We start from the raw sequence: 12552 nt of genomic DNA on the forward strand, positions 1-12552 counted from the left end.
AGATCCTCTCAAGCTCTGTCAGGTTAGATTGGGAGCGTCGCTGCACAGTTATTTTCAGGTCTCTCCAGAGATGTTCGATTAAGTTCAAGTCCGGGCTCTGGCTGGGCCAGTCAAGGACATTCAGAGACTGTTCCCGAAGCCACTCCTGCGTTGTCTTGGCTGTGTGCTTAGGGTCGTTTAGAAGGTGAACCTTCTCCCCAGTCTGAGTTCCTGAGCGCTCTGGAGCAGGTTTTCATCAAGGATCTCTCTGTACTTTGCTCGGTTCAACTTTCCCTCGATCCTGACTAGTCTCCCAGTCCCTGCCGCTGAAAAACATCCCCACAGCATGATGCTGCCACCACCATGCTTCACCGTAGGGATGGTGCCAGGTTTCCTCCAGACGTGAAGCTTGGCATTCAGGGCAAAGAGTTCAATCTTGGTTTCCTCAGAACATCGGGTTCTTGGTCACCTCTCTGACCAAGGCCCTTCTCCCCAGATTGCCCAAACTTCTTCCATTTAAGAATGATGGAGGCCACTGTGTTCTTGAGGACCTTCAATGCTGCAGACATTTTTTGGTACCCTTCCCCAGATCTGTGCCTCGACACAATCCTGTCTCGGAGCTCTACGGAATATTCCTTCGACCTCATGGCTTGGTTTCTGCTCTGACATGCACTGTCAACTGTGGGACCTTATATAGACAGGTGTGTGCCTTTCCAAATCATGTGCAATCAATTTAATTTACCACAGGTGGACTCCAATCAAGTTGTAGAAACATCTCAAGGATGATCAATGGAAACAGGATGCACCTGAGCTCAATTTCGAGTCTCATAGCAAAGGGTCTGAATACCTATGTAAATAAAGTATTTATTTATTTTTAAATGTGCAAACATTTCTAGAAATCTTTTTTCGCTTTGTCATTATGGGGTATTGTGTGTAGATTGATGAGGAAAAAAATGATTTGAATCCATTTTAGAATAAGGCTGTAATGTAACAAAATGTGGAAAAAGTAAAGGGTTCTGAATTCTTTCCGAATGCACTGTATGTCAGGCTTGGATTCGCCATGCCAAAAGGTTTTTTCCCCAGGTGTATGAACAATGAGGATATTTACTGCGATTTCGATGGGAACCTATGTCCAAATGCTCAAGACAGGCTTGATGCAAACTAGTGCTGCTAAACATTGTTTCTTTAATTTATTTCATTTGATTACATTGTGAACGATGTCTTCAGTGATCACACCTTTGATATCACATAGAAATGATGGAAATGTGGTGTTCAGTCAATTTTAATGAGTAGTGCAAGTGTATTGCCTAATGTGAAAACAGTGGAATGTACTGTACTTTACAGTACTGTAGCATACTACAGGGCAATTATTAAACATGTATCTTACATTGTTAAAATATCTAAATTGAGAAGATATCAATATGTTGTGTTTTGATGATTACATTTCACAGTAAACTTATATTTTGGATCAATGGTTGTGTGGTGAAAGATGTCAAAAAACAAAATGAATACACAATGAAAGGTGTTGAATGTAAGACTGGCTGCGTTACTAGTGTTACCAGTTTGGAGTTTTATACAAATCGTTTAAAAATTCACAACATACTTGTGAAAATAGTGCCAAAGTGATTAAAAGAAACAGTAACTCACCTGAGGTCTCTGTGTACCACGCCTGACTGGTGACAGTGTAGCACGGCCTCCAGGATCTGCTGGATGCAGTGACTGTATAACAACACCAGGGGAGTCAGTTAGTCTCTACAGTGTACTGCATCTGATCTGTTTCTGTGTGGTGTATTGCAGTGCTTTTAAATTGTGCAAGACAAATGATGTTCTATTCTATTTTAGTCCCAAAAATGCAAACTCCAAGCTAAATCAAGCGCCCCTCAACTTTCAAGTATTTGAAGGTATTTGACACACGCACACTTGTACAGTGAAAGTGCATTAAAATGTCTATACACCCCCGCTCAAGTCCACCCCTGTGTCTTTCTGTCCTGTGTGATATTCTGTGTTATCACTGGACTACAAAGGAGTGGATGCTCTTAAATATCAGCACACCTAAAACACTCCACATTGACTGGAGAATAGTGTAACCTGTCACAGTGTGTGTGTGTGTGTGTGTGAGAGAGAGAGAGAGAGACGTGACAGTGTGTGTTTGTGTAGGAGAGGCTGTCTAACTTGGTGACTTTCTCAGGCTTATTTATTTAAAAACTGCACAAGTATCAAAGCACAAAATAGAAAATATACTTCACCAAATTATAACAATTATAATTTCAAAAGTGGGTGGACTTACTCCCAGTCTCTTTGACTGAGAAATACTTTCCCTCTAACTCTCTTTTCTCTCTGACTTTCACTATCTTTTGTTACCACGAGCAACATACAACCAGTCTTGGATAGGCAGACAGACGGACAGATAACACATGCATGCGGCAAAAATCTGAACACACACACACTCAGGGTAGGGCAATGTAGCAAATTTCACACACACCATGAAATATGTATGTGCACTTGCAATCTTTTCTCAATTCCTCTACCCCTCATACTCCCTCTATCCTTGCTATTTTCTAACTCACCTCTCCTCACTCTGTCCTCCTTCCCTTTCTCTCTCTCTCTCTCCACCCCCACACAACGCCTCCACTGTCAAATTGATTTAAGTCTCCCTCCTGAGGGGCAAGGCTGTGTGTCTGTCTGTGTGTGTGTCTGTCTGTGTCTGTGTGTGTGCAAGCTGAGAGTAACATTGAACAGGAGAGAGAGAAAGTTAAGAGTAAGAGTAAGAGAAAGAGAGAGAGAGAGAGAGAGAGAGAGAGAGAGAGAGAGAGAGAGAGAGAGAGAGAGAGAGAGAGAGAGAGAGAGAGAGAGAGAGATAGAGAGAGAGAAGAGAGAGAGAAACAGACAGAGGGAAGAGAGAAGAGGGAGAGAGAGAGAGAGAGAGAGAGAGAGAGAGAGAGAGAGAGAGAGAGAGAGAGAGAGAGAGAGAGAGTGAACAGGGACAGAGGGAGAGAGAGAGAGAGAGAGAGAGAGAGAGAGAGAGAGAGAGAGAGAGAGAGAGAGAGAGAGAGAGAGAGAGAGAGCACATGAGAAACAAGCTGATGAATAGATGGAAGAGGGTGAACTGTGTAAAAAGGTGTTTACCTGGCATCTGCTTCACTGTAGTACTCTCTGGCCACAATGTCCTCAAACAGCTCTCCACCTGTCACTCTACAACACAAAGAGACTAGTTTACACACACACGCACACAACCGTACAAAAAAAAAAACGTGGCAATGCAGTTTCACATGTGAAAATCGCATTTTCACATGTGAAATGGCTGTTTTCACATGTTGAGCTTAAATTTCATGCGTTAACACCCTTTTTTCACATGTGCAGAGAATTACATGTTCACCTCACAATTGAATTGCAAGTTCACATTTGAAAAACATGAATATGTGAAAATCACATTTGCAGTTTCACGTGTAATAATTCAAGTGCGTTAAAAATAATTATTTCTGAGCCATCCGCTCCATTATTATTGTAGTCCTCCATGGTGTTGCATTGATATACATGTATACTTCACGCTACCATTAGGGAGAGGCATCTCTCTCTCTCTCTGTTACTACTGCAGACATGCGCCTCTTTTCTTCGTACGTTGGTCCGTGACCGTTGGAAGAAGCCCAGTGAAAAGAACAGAAGCTAGCTCTCTGTGTCTCCTTTTTTTTAAATCCTGTTTTCTGGTTTGTATGCATCGTTATGTTTTTTCAAAATCTATAGATAACATGTTTAACTAAACTGTGTTGAGTTCTCTGTTCATTTTGATGTATATTTTAATTGTTTTGACCGAGTGAAAAACAAGTGAGATTTTTACCTTTTTTTTTTTTTTTTTTTACACACATTTACATGACTGTAGCCAAGCTAAGTAGCTAGCTAGCTGCTCCCTTTTGTATGCAAGTCAATGAGAACAAGATGGCGTTTGGGATGATTTCTTTTGTCTCTTAAAATGGTTTTATTTTTACAAACAATGGCTCCTATTGAGTGTATTTACATGTGTACACATGAATCATGCTAATTATATGTATTTTAGAAGGTTACTTTTTGTGAAATGCGAAACTAATGGTCGAATGCTAATTGCTAACTGCTAGCTAGCTTAGAGCTAGCTTAGTGATAGGTGATAGCTAGCCTTCCATTTCGTCCTAGCTAGCTATTTTTAGCTTCTGTTTTTGTTAGCTGTCCATTGTTTTTTGTTACATTTAATACACAGGCTTAAAAGGGATTTTAACATATTTGAAAATGTGTGAATGTGTTTGCTTTTGGAATGAATGTAAACAGATACTTTTCAACAAAGATATGATTTTGAATTAGGGCTGTCAGAGTTAGTCAGTTAACTCAAGTTAACTCGATTACATTTTGTTTGTTTGACAGCCCTATTTTGAATTGAACAGTCAATAGAACAGAAACTCAGTGTCGGCCCTCTTGGCCCTCTAATGGTCAAGACATTGGCTTCTCCCGTGGGAGACCTGGGTTCTAATCCTGCCGGTTACAAAAGCACACGTTAAACTTAGAATATCACATGTGAAATGTTGGGAAACCACTATCTTGTGTTCATGTGAAAAATGTACTTGAAAGATCCATGTGAAACTTCACATGTGTCTGAAAAACACTTGACATTTTTCACATGTGATTTGTTCATACATGTGTGTTCATACATGTGTCTTAAAACCACATGCTTTTTCTTACATATGTTTTTCCAGCTGATTTTTTTTATTTAATTTTTTGTAAGGACACACACACATATAGTGACATGCACAAATGTACGCAAGCACACACACAACCAAACATGTATGCACACACACACACACACACACCGGAGGGGGATGTCCTCATTAGGGGGAAACCCTCTGCTCTGCAGGAATCTCTCTGGCTGGGTTGCCATGGAGACAGGCTCACTGCGGGGCAGTGTGTGTGTATGTGTGCTTGAGTGTGTGTGTGCAAGGCTGAAGATCGTACTGAGTGTGTGCAAAGGGGGATGGTTACGTAATTGGGGGACATCTCCTTGGAAACGGGGAGAGAAGGACAGAAAAAGAGGAGCGAGAAGAAGAGATGAGGAAGAAGGAAGAGGAGAGGGAGATAAGAAGGAAGGGAAAGAGAACGGAGAGAGGAAAGATAGAAGGAGGAGGGAGGGATCAAATATAGAGAGAGGGATGTGAGCGCTGCCACTCACAGGTCAAACAGAAGGTAGTGGAAGCCCTCCTCTGATATACTGTCATGGAGACGAACTAGAGAGAGAGAGAGAGAGAGAGAGAGAGAGAGAGAGAGAGAGAGAGAGAGAGAGAGAGAGAGAGAGAGAGAGAGAGAGAGTAGGGTGGGTAGGGAGAACCGAGGGAGAGAGAGGAAGGTGAGGGGGGGGGGGGGGGGGGTAGAGAGAGAGAAGAGGAGGGAGAAAAGAGAGATGGGTTGAGAACGTCAGCAGAAAGCATTCTCTATTCTATTCCTGTGCAGCAGCAGACAGAGAGCTACAAAGTACTGACCGATATTGGAGTGTTTGAGCAATCTGCAGATCCTGGCTTCTCGTTCCAGCTTCTGGTGATCTGAGGAGAGAAGATGGAGATATAATCTTGGTACAATCATATCATAATATGATACAATATTATCTTTCATATTATCACAAGAGAAGGATATCAAATGTTTGCTGTAAGTGTATTCAACAGGAGGCGAGCAACATTGTGGAATATGAAGTCCCCATCAATATAAGTATGGGCACACACACACAGTGTTGTGCATACAGTAGATACCCTGAGAGTTGCATTTGCCCCATATTAACTCCCATTACCACAGTCAGATGATGGTGGGATTAATAAGGGATGGAGGGAGAGGGGGAGGAGTAGAACAAAGGAGACGAGAGGAGAGATACAGAATAGAGAGCAATGGAGAGATATTTCAGTTGAAATAAAAAGGAATCTATGTTGACACACACAACCAACTTTTTCCCCAGAGGGAAGTGTTGGTCTTTGTATGTAAATAACCCATACATATCCTAGATGTTAGGTTGTGTCAGAGATCAGGAGATAGAGGAGAGGGACATAGAATGGAAAGTTGCGCAGGCTGGGTTTGAACCCATGCCTCCAGGGGCAAAGTGTGGTCCGGGGGCGGAAGCACTACCACTAGACCAGCACTTAGCACTTCGACACATCTCAACTTAAACTTTTTTTACACAAAAGGTTGAGAAACACAGCTTCTAGCCTGTGTTTTCCCCTCTAGTCCAAGGTGTCCTCCTCCAGGCTCCTGCAGCACAGAGCTCTGCAGTATCTGACCTATTAAAAGTAGAACATTGTTGTACATGGTGGGTGCCAGTGATCTGCTGTGTCTGGTAACACTGTCAGGGAGTCCCACTGCAAACATAGTAATGGGTACTATAGCGCTGTACAATATAGTACAACCCAGCCTTATATCCTGTATAACAGCCAGTTCAGCTCAGCCCAGTTATACCAGAGGTTTGTTCAAGAGGGCGCAATGTTACGTAATGTTTAGAAAGAAATGTGTTATATAGAACATAATATGTACATGCAGATTAGGGAATGTCGTCAGCTCTTTTTATTACATTTGCAACATATCATTTGCAACATATCTGCAACATTGTGAACGTTTCACCTCACTGAATACACATTTTACATTTTAGTCATTTAGCAAACGCTCTTATCCAGAGCGACTTACAGTTAGTGAGTGCATACATTTTGATACTGGCCCCCCCGTGGGAAACGAACCCACAACCCTGGCGTTGCAAGCGCCATGCTCTGCCAACTGAGCTACAGGGGACTACACCCCAGGCTCTATCTATCTCTCTCTCTTCATAAGATATCTCCTATTGGCTAGCAACAGCTGAAAACCAGGTGCATCTAAATAGTTTAAGATGTCTTCCTCTTCTTGCCTCCTCTCCTTCATTTGTCCTCTGCACTGACGTGAAAGCAAATTCAGCTGTCCTGTTCTCTCACGTCAGTTCAGAGGGAGAGGAGATGAGGAGAGCAGGGGAATTTAGACTGTTGACTTGAAAAGCATGCTTGGTGTTGTTCAGTAGCCTCATGTGAGGGATGTGTGTGTGTGTGTGTGTGTATATATCTTACAGGTTTCTCGAGGAAACTGTTCATTGTTCATTTTTGAAATCCTATTATATGTATTATTTACATCCTGAGACTGGCCTCTGGGACTTCCTGTTCCTGTCCAGACAGGAAGCTGTCACCACAGATCATGCTGAGTTATACAGTACTCAGGGCTGAGCAACTATTACAGGGACTGCACACACAAACACGCACGCATGCAGGCATGCACGCACGCACATACACACAGCCTGAACCCTCTCTTTGAGGACATGGAGGGAGCAGCTTTGGATTCGTGACAAAACAGACCAAATCAGAGATGAAGAACTAGATCCCTCAGGCTGGGGGGGCATGCTGTCGTGTGTGTGTCCTCATTTCCTTGTGTCCTCTCCTTGCTTACTCTTTTCCTGTTCTTTCCATCCTCTGATCTAAGAATAGAATATGGAGGACCAGCTCCTTTAGATGTTCAGCTCTTTCAGATCAGTGCAAATGGCAGAGGAGATGAGGGAAGGTAGCAACTGTAGACTATTGAGATGCAGCCTTTGTCTCGAAATGAAGCGCTTCAGTGGTTATCGTGCCATATCTGTTGGCAGTAGAAATGGTTATCCTCTCTCGCCATCTCTCTTCCTTTCTGTCTATATCATGTGCTCTCTCTCTCTCTATATATATATCTATATATCATGTTCTCTCTCTATACAGTGGGGGAAAAAAGTATTTAGTCAGCCACCAATTGTGCAAGTTCTCCCACTTAAAAAGATGAGAGAGGCCTGTAATTTTCATCATAGGTACACGTCAACTATGACAGACAAATTGAGGAAAGAAAATCCAGAAAATCACATTGTAGGATTTTTAATGAATTTATTTGCAAATTATGGTGGAAAATAAGTATTTGGTCACCTACAAACAAGCAAGATTTCTGGCTCTCACAGACCTGTAACTTATTCTTTAAGAGGCTCCTCTGTCCTCCACTTGTTACCTGTATTAATGGCACCTGTTTGAACTTGTTATCAGTATAAAAGACACCTGTCCACAACTTCAAACAGTCACACTCCAAACTCCAATATGGCCAAGACCAAAGAGCTGTCAAAGGACACCAGAAACAAAATTGTAGACCTGCACCAGGCTGGGAAGACTGAATCTGCAATAGGTAAGCAGCTTGGTTTGAAGAAATCAACTGTGGGAGCAATTATTAGGAAATGGAAGACATACAAGACCACTGATAATCTCCCTCGATCTGGGGCTCCACGCAAGATCTCACCCCGTGGGGTCAAAATGATCACAAGAACGGTGAGCAAAAATCCCAGAACCACACGGGGGACCTAGTGAATGACCTGCAGAGAGCTGGGACCAAAGTAACAAAGCCTACCATCAGTAACACACTACGCCGCCAGGGACTCAAATCCTGCAGTGCCAGACGTGTCCCCCTGCTTAAGCCAGTACATGTCAAGGCCCGTCTGAAGTTTGCTAGAGTGCATTTGGATGATCCAGAAGAGGATTGGGAGAATGTCATATGGTCAGATGAAACCAAAATAGAACTTTTTGGTAAAAACTCAACTCGTCGTGTTTGGAGGACAAAGAATGCTGAGTTGCATCCAAAGAACACCATACCTACTGTGAAGCATGGGGGTGGACATCATGCTTTGGGGCTGTTTTTCTGCAAAGGGACCAGGACGACTGATCCGTGTAAAGGAAAGAATGAATGGGGCCATGTATCGTGAGATTTTGAGTGAAAACCTCCTTCCATCAGCAAGAGCATTGAAGATGAAACGTGGCTGGGTCTTTCAGCATGACAATGATCCCAAACACACCGCCCGGGCAACGAAGGAGTGGCTTCGTAAGAAGCATTTCAAGGTCCTGGAGTGGCCTAGCCAGTCTCCAGATCTCAACCCCATAGAAAATCTTTGATGGGAGTTGAAAGTCCGTGTTGCCCAGCGACAGCCCCAAAACATCACTGCTCTAGAGGAGATCTGCATGGAGGAATGGGCCAAAATACCAGCAACAGTGTGTGAAAACCTTGTGAAGACTTACAGAAAACGTTTGACTTGTGTCATTGCCAACAAAGGGTATATAACAAAGTATTGAGAAACTTTTGTTATTGACCAAATACTTATTTTCCACCATAATTTGCAAATAAATTCATTAAAAATCCTACAATGTGATTTTCTAGATTTTTTTTTCTCATTTTGTCTGTCTCATCTTTTTAAGTGGGAGAACTTGCACAATTGGTGGCTGACTAAATACTTTTTTCCCCCACTGTATATATCTCATGTTCTCTCTCTCTATATATATATATATCATGTTCTCTCTCTCTATATATATATATATATATCATTCTCTCTCTCTCTCACTATATATATATATCATGTTCTCTCTCTCTCTCGATATATATATATATATATATATATATATATATATATATCATGTTCTCTCTCTCTATATATATTCTCTCTCTCTCTCTCTCTCTCTCTCATCAAGCATGAGCTAAAATATGCTAATGTTCGCTTGCAGATCTGGGACAGCAGTAGCGCGCACACACACAGAGACACATGCTTGCATGCACATACACACTTAGAGGCAGTGTGAGGAGGAGGAACAATCAGCCAAACGCCTCTGCTTTCTCCTGTTAGCCTCAGCCACTGATGAGCAGACGTACCCATTTTCTCTCTCTCTTTCTCTCCATCCATCCCTCCTTCTCTCTCTCATACACACGTTGCATAAGGATGAGGACTAAGATAACGTTAGAGTTTCTAATTTAACCAGATACCACACAGTTTACCCACTGTGCAGATGGCACTCAGTTGTTGTGTGTGGGAGGGTGTATGTCTCACCTCTGGCTGAGAGCTTTTTGGTATTGATGATTTTGGCAGCGTACTCCTGGCCAGTGCAGAGTTTGACACAGCGGCGCACCACTGAAAACGCTCCCCTGGGAAACAAAGGAAGGTAAAAACAGGTGTTAAGACATCATATAGCACTGGCAGCATCTAAATATTCTAGAGTCAATTCCTTTACTGTCCATTGTCTCATTTCCTTCATTCCCACTGATCTGAAAGAACTGGACAGGTTGAAAGCATATCCTTGTCCACTACCCCTCTACTGCTTTCACCTAGTATCCTGTCATTTCACACCTGCCATTCATGAGTAAAGACATTTCTCCTGTATGGAGTAATTTGAGTGTGACACATGTGACACACCGCACAGCAGCACATCCTGCTTAGGATATATGCAAATGAGAAGACAAGAGAAAACAACAAAACTGTCTTTCAAGGATATCTCTTTGTGTGCTTGTGTGTGTGTGTATGCACATGTGTCTGTGTGTCCATTTTTGTGAGCGAGAGAGCGAGAGTGAGCGAGAGAGTGTGTGTGTACTGTAGCAGTGCTGATATTTTGGGGAGTGCTTGCATAACTAACTCAGCAGGGAAAAACAGCAGTAACCGTCTCTGTCGTTTCTCTGAGCTATATATAGACGTTACACAATAACACACTCTTACCCGTCCACTGTGTCTCACACACTCTCAGGCATACACTAGACCCCACGTCTCTCACACACACACTCGTAGATGCTATGACAGGTGAGGGTGTAAGGGTATCCACTGGGAATGCTCCGAGTCAGAGACAGTAGAGAAAGACAGAGAATGACATGTGAGATACACACAAAAAGATATATTGCACACCCACACATGCTCGCAAGTACACACACACACACACACACACACACACCAAAAAGGGACAAACTGCTGTCCTTACAGGAACTGTAGTGTAATGAAGGTCCTGTTATCTACTGGGCAACTGCTTCTACCACAGCATGGTTATTGTCTCTGGCTTATAACACAGGCCAGAACACACACATACACACACCAGCGACCCTGTGTACTACATGCTGTGCCCTAAAGGTCAAGACCTCTTGGTGGAACTCATAGTAGTAGGCTAAACTTCATGTTAATACATACAGCAAATGTGTGTTTGGTTCCTAATCTCTACAGTTGTGTTTGCATAAAGATGCATTATGATCTAGAAAATATGTTTCTCCTCCTGTTTGAGAATGAGGAGAAAACCTCCCCCTACCCAGCCCCACCCACGCACAGCCTGACATGCCTATCTTGCTGTGGCACATTAACTCTCTCTCTCTCTCTCTCTCAGGAGTTGGTGGCACCTTAATTGGGGAGGACAGGCTCTTGGTAAAGGCTGGAGCAGAATAGGTGGATTGGTATCAAACACATTTTCACATTTACATTTTAGTCATTTAGCAGATGCTCTTATCCACGTTTCCATTTGTTTGATGCCATTCCATTTACTCAGTTCCAGCCATTATTATGAGCCGTCCTCCCCTCAGCAGTCTCCCATTGCTCTAAAGACCCTAATTACAAAACAGCCCATCCCACTCTGCTCTTTGACAGCTCAAATTGTCACACTCTCTCTCTCCAGATCGCTACAGCGTGTCCCCAGTCCCCATCACTGCCGTTACAGACCATGCAGCAAGCGGATCAAATGTAGGCTATATTTTATCTTCACGTTTAAATCGGGTCGTCTCGGGGCTACACCTCAAAGCAGAGCGACAGCGTGCGTTTTGTTTAGAGGGCTGTGTGGCAGCGAACGTGACAGATCATCAGTAGAGATGAGCTCTGACCCCCATTCCGCCGCTCGAACAACCCACACACACACCTGCAGACATGCAACGATGCAAAGCAACCATAGAATAACAGGGTAAGAACGATACAGTGAAGGCTATGTTGTTTCCGCATCCGTGCCATAACGTAAAGCAATAATACAGCAAACCCTACTTTCCGAGTTCTTCATATAGTTGGAAATCGTCCGTAAAACGTGTACAGGTAATCACTGCCATGGTCCGTTTATTCGCGGGGTTGTGCGCCCGAAATAATCCCGTCCTCAAGTGAATTGAAATAGGATGTATCCGTTGAGTAGCCTAGTTATACTATGTAAAAAAATGCCGCGGTGTAATGCGTTTTCTGACCAGAGAGCACTAGGATCTACAGATATGTATTCGAGTGGAGGAGAGGCAGTGGTGCTACTCTCTCGCTCTCCTAAAGTGTGTCGTTCAATCGCCTTTCACGCCGCTACTACACCATCGAGCGCGCTGTAAATACAACACATATTTTTCTTACCACCAGGGGGCATTGCATCTGCTCGATAACACCTGAAGCCACAGCATCAGAGATTCTATAGACTGTACATTTACATTTTATTATAATTTAACAGGCTTTGGCAGTATCACCATCATCATGTGTTGCTGCTGGAACAGGTATAAGCCAGCCTACAGGCTATACAATTGATTGACGTCTTTTTGTTGTTCTAGCCTACCAAAAAAAAAATGGATTATGTTTTAGTGTGTCAAACTTTTAGACTGATACGTAAACTGGTATTTGTACAAATACAAATATGCAAACAAAAGTACATTTTAGTGGTTGCTTTAGGCCTACTTGGATTATGGTATTTTCAGGATGATCAACACCACCTACATCTCCAATTCAAAGCAAGGTCTGGTCCATTGGCAACATCA

At 42.9% G+C, this 12552-nt stretch overlaps 1 pseudogene across 1 annotated transcript in view; it reads right to left on the reverse strand.

Annotated features, from left to right (window-relative positions):
* Positions 1–11877, reverse strand: part of LOC311099580 (calcium/calmodulin-dependent protein kinase type II subunit beta-like) — a 51008-nt pseudogene extending 39131 nt beyond the window's left edge. The window contains exons 1-6 of the transcript XR_014615708.1: positions 11816–11877; positions 9866–9960; positions 5475–5534; positions 5168–5222; positions 3106–3171; positions 1627–1698 (exon numbers count right to left, since the gene is read on the reverse strand). The product of XR_014615708.1 is annotated as a calcium/calmodulin-dependent protein kinase type II subunit beta-like (transcript). The remainder of the gene's footprint in view (positions 1–1626; positions 1699–3105; positions 3172–5167; positions 5223–5474; positions 5535–9865; positions 9961–11815) is intronic.
* Positions 11878–12552: the final 675 nt, after the last annotated feature.

Source organism: Coregonus lavaretus, assembly GCF_964263955.1.
Source record: "Coregonus lavaretus genome assembly, chromosome: 24".
Taxonomy (NCBI): domain Eukaryota; kingdom Metazoa; phylum Chordata; class Actinopteri; order Salmoniformes; family Salmonidae; genus Coregonus; species Coregonus lavaretus.